Source organism: Octodon degus, unplaced genomic scaffold, assembly GCF_000260255.1.
Source record: "Octodon degus isolate 3935 unplaced genomic scaffold, OctDeg1.0 scaffold00101, whole genome shotgun sequence".
Classification (NCBI taxonomy): domain Eukaryota; kingdom Metazoa; phylum Chordata; class Mammalia; order Rodentia; family Octodontidae; genus Octodon; species Octodon degus.
This window is the reverse complement of record NW_004524677.1, coordinates 10,507,567-10,512,485: the sequence shown is the minus strand read 5'-3', so window position 1 is coordinate 10,512,485 and position 4,919 is coordinate 10,507,567. Positions and strand designations below refer to the sequence as shown.

At 41.6% G+C, this 4,919-nt stretch overlaps 1 pseudogene; it reads left to right on the top strand.

Annotated features, from left to right (window-relative positions):
• LOC101572445 overlaps positions 1-4,919 on the top strand; it is a 50,962-nt pseudogene that overhangs the window by 15,026 nt on the left and 31,017 nt on the right.

Below are 4,919 nucleotides of genomic sequence, written 5' to 3'. Positions count from 1 at the left end.
GAGATGTGTACTGAGGGCAGAGTCCATGGACACAAATGCTGGTAAATTCGAGGTACGAAAGGGAATCTAGACATTCTTTTCTGATAGCTTAACCTCTAGGTTATAGACACAAAAAGTCACAGCTGAGACTTGCAGTGGATGAAGAAGATTAAGTCCGAAGAGGAGACACAGAGAGACATCGAAGAGGTGGGAGAGTGACGGGTGGGCAGTAACTGCTGGGCAGTTCTACGCTGCCTTTGAATTATGGGCAGTAAGCTTGGGGTGGGTCAGAAACACAGTGTTTGAGTATTGAATAACACATTTGTGTGAAAGAAACAGGAACACATTGGATAAAATTTTAAAAAGTGTATAAGTAGTACAATAAATTTATATATTTTGTACTTTGTAACCAGCTAGACCAAGAGAATGGGTCATATTTTTATACAACATAAAAAAGATTTTAGGATTTTTAGAAGTCCATGTATTATCACCACTGAAAATATTTAACATCAGAGCATTTAAAATATAGAACAAAAGATGTACAGTGGACAAGTTGGTGACTCGCAGCGAGACTGCGGCTGTGCTGTGTCCCTGAGGACGGCCTGGAGGGCCCCGGCACAGCCCTGCCAGCGGGCGCGGCTTTCTTACGCCACGCACGTGTTCACGGGGTCACGACTGTGCCTGGGACGTGGGTGTGGCTGCATTCTGCACCCTTTAAGTTTATAATGGCGCACATTTATTACCGCAATGATCATTCTAAAGTATCTGAATGTTACAGAATCATTGCAAAACCAGTGTGCCGTGTGCGCGTTCACACAGGCCAGTGTGCCCTTGTAAGTTAGCACTGCAGGCTTCGGGGGCGAGGAGGACGCTTTGGAAGGCATCTTTTCCAATTTCATATGCTATTGTTTTATTTAACTTTCATTTCTTGCCTCAAAGTTTTGCCTACTTATGTTTACAGAAACTAAAAGTAAAAATAATATGCAAAAAAATCATCCACGTTTATATGGAAAGATGTTTGATCTTTAATTAATTTGTAGCAACCTCAGACTATTTCTGCATAGGACATGATATTTTATTTAAACAAAGTTATTTCTCCTTTTTTGTAAAAGTGACTGCTGCTTTATGTAATTTGCATTTTATACGAAGACAATTACTTGAAAAATGTAAATTTTAATGTTGAAATGTCTATAAAACAATGCATCTCACCATAGTCTTGTGTTGAAAACAGGAACAACACTAACATTAGCACTGACAAATGACAGGATGGTTATTAGGAGTTTTCTCTATATCCTTAAGCATGATCAGGACAATATTTTGCAAAAGAAAATACTCAGTAAATGAATAGTAGGTGAGAAGGGTGCAATTTTTCCTCATAAATAATCTCACATAAGTATTTCGCACAAACCAGGGAAGGTGTTCTCATTAAAGTCATCTTGAGGCCCACCCCGGGGTCTGGGAGACCTGCTGGGAGCAGGACTTCTGAAAAGCGAATCAGTCAGGCAGACTGCGGTGCAAGGCCATCTTTGCTGGGTATAAGCGGGGTCTCAGAACCAGTGGAGACACACCACTCTTCTTAAAATTGAAGGTGCTTATGCCTGGGATGAAACTGAACTCTGCTTGGGCAAGAGATGTGCTTACGTGTACTAAGCAAAAAACAGCACAGTGACTGCAGGTGGCAAGCCCAACAAAAGCAGTGATCTGGGGAAAGGTCACTTGGGCCCAAGGAAACAGAGCCACGGTCTCGCCAAGTTCCGAAGCAACCTTCCTTCTGAGGCTGTCGGACACCAAATCTGGGTGGTGCTGCGCCCCTCAAGAATTTAAGCTAATGGAAAATAAGAGTGCATCTGTGCTCCCGAAAAAAAGTCATCTTTAGAAGATGGACCATTAACAATGTAGGTGACCTAGTAACCCCTAGAATTACAGATGAAGTGACAGGGTCAGAGAGCGAGGCGCCTTGGCCTGAGGTACCTGTGAGGAGCCTCTCCCAAAGGCTTTTGTCTGTCTGTCTTGGAGAGAAAAGCACGTGAAGTGAACAACCCATGGTGCTCCCGCAGCCCCGCGCCAGCAACTACTGCAGCCGCAGCCGGCGCACCCCCCTCCCCACAATGCACCACTTCCTGGGCAGTCACAGGAGCCAGATGGCCACAGGGTCCTGGCCTGCAGCCACAGGTGGGGTTAGTGCACAGCCACTCAGATTGTCAGTTTGCATGAGCCTGGTACAAGTTCAGACTTAATTTTAACTCTCCTGACAGTTTCAGTCATTTTCAAAGCAAATATCTTTGTGTGTGTGTGTGTGTGTGTGTGTGTGTGTGTGTGTGTGGTACCAGGAATTGAACTCTTCACCTCATGCTTGTCAGGCGGGTGCTGTGTCACTGAGCTACATCCCTGGCCTGCAAATATCATTTGTTATAATAAATGTAAACACATCTTGCAGTATTATCTTATTAATTATTTCAATGCAGGAAAATTAGCATTTTTTCCTATTCTGCAAAAGGCTCAAATAAGTTCTACCCTGTTATGAGTGTACATTTCTAGGAAACAGAGTCCATAAGAAATTGCTTTGAGTCTTAAATTTCCATATGAGTGAGCAGTAAATCCAGTATTTTTGATTGCATCATTGTTATTGTCATAATGACCAGAAGATAATATTTTACAAAAATTGTTCATATCCATTAACTTAATATCTTGATATAGTATCTTAATATCTAAGCACTTTCAATATATTATCTTAAAAGTGAGATACTCTTAAAAGATGGGTGAGTTACAGCACTGCTTAATTTTCTTTCTTTCATTAGATACATAAGCAGTTTTTTTCCAGCATATTTTTCTTTTTTCATTTTCTGTATTTAGGACAGGGTCTACAGGGTCTATAGGGTCTCACTATTAGATCAGACTCCTAGTGATTCTCCTGTTTTCAGCCTCCCAAGTGCTGGGATTACAGGCGTGTGCCACCATGCCCAGTCTCAATTACCTTTCAGTGTGCCCCGGGGGTGCAGCTGACACCACACACAGGGAATCAAACCCAGGCCGCTGGGCTCTGCCTGAGCAGGCGCTTTAGTCCGCTGAGCTATCAGGTTGGCCCTTCTAGCATATTTTTAAAAATAAGTTTTTGTAATAGTATCAAGAAAGATAAAGTAATTAGATCAAGGAAGCGTTAGGCTTTCAATCTCTGAGCAAAGGCTGGGGAAATGCTCGGTCTGCGGCCAGGGCTAGCAGAGTTCCTGAGCAGGCACCTTCCTTCTGGTCCTCCAAGGCTGAAGTGAAATTGCAGCATCAGGCCTCACAGTGTGGACCACAGGACACTGCCTGGGGTCACCTCAGAGTGAGTGTGTGAATGTGGGCATGGAAGAGGACCCATCGGACCCTCTAATGCATGAGCACTAGGCTGTCTGAAAGAAAGCAAAGCACCCAAGGGCAGTGTGATATGTGTGTGTGTGTGTGTGTGTGTGTGTGCATGCACGAGCGTGCATACGTGTGTGTGATATGAGCATTTGTGAGGTTTTGTGTGTGTCTTCTCATACCCTGATCAGCACTCTCCAAAGAGAGCTTATCTCCTTTTTGGTCTTGGGTGGCAGATATATCAATTTTTTTTTTAAACAAAATCACTGTTTCTCATGTTCTTAGATAATTCCTCTAGAAAGACAATGAAAATATGTCTCACTCCAGTTAGATCTCTTTCACAATTTTTGCTCTGGGAAAATGTGTGCAATACTCTATAAATAATTTCTAATGAACTTATTGTTCCTTGCTTTCATCGAAGTTCTTTATTTATTCTATACAGCTGGGAGGAATCTTCCACCTAATTAAAATTTATTATTTCAGGTTTTTGAAATAAGTGATTGAATTTTTTTTTAAAAATACCAGCAATACGCTTTTTTTAAAAAAAATTTATTTATTTGTGTGTGTGTGTGTGTGTGTGTGTGTGTGTGGCCAGCTCAGCCCACCAGGGGGCGTGGCTGGCTGGCATGTGGTGCTGGGGGATCGAACCGCGGTCCCTGTACTTTGACTAAGCTTGTTCTAAGTAGGTGCTTTAGACCACTGAGCCATCCATCTCACCAGCCCCTTGAATTTATAAGTGAATTGGAATATTTTGCAAGATGGCTGATTTTATACAGAAGTCACATTTTAGCTTTGGGCTAATAACTTTGACAATAAATAAATCAGAAAATTTAAATATATGTTTGTTTTACTCAAAACTGACTTTGATGAGTGACTGACCATGAGGGCAACATCCAGTCAGCCAAAGTAGAGAGCATTAGGTTATTATGCTGCATTTTATAATTAAAAATACATGGGAGACAAGCGAATTATTGATAAAGTAAACTACATGATATTGACCTCTAAAGTTAATAACTGTAAATCACTGATAAAATGTATTTCTAGAATGAAAATAATGTACATGCTTGAAGAGGTGCTAAAAGATGACAAAATAGAGCAGAAGAGTCAGCCCTTGCAAAAATAACAGACCCTGGCCCCTCTTCCTCCTTAGGAGGCTCTTCACTTGGTCACCCTTCAGCTGGTGTAACACTGGGTGACTGGAGAATTTAGAGTTGAGCTCAGGGATGTCAAAATTGGCTGAAGACTGAAAGGGGGAAATCCGGCAGGGGATACCGGATATAAACTACATTAAAAATCTTTCCTTGTGTTCAGCAAAGTTAACCATATTCCATTACAAATAGAATGACAAAGGGTCTCAACAGTCATCAGAAAAATAAAATAAAATAAAATCAACACTTTCTACAACAAGCCAGTAATAAAATAAAATCGTTTTCCACAGCAAGCCATCCAAGATTGCCAGTATAAAGTAGTGTCTGGCAACCCATTTGGGACACATCCTGTCTTTCAGGAGCTCCACATTCGTTTTCTCCAGTTATTTTTTGTACCCTTAAAAAAAAAATAAATAACTAGGTCTCTCCACACATGCCCAGGACTCCGCT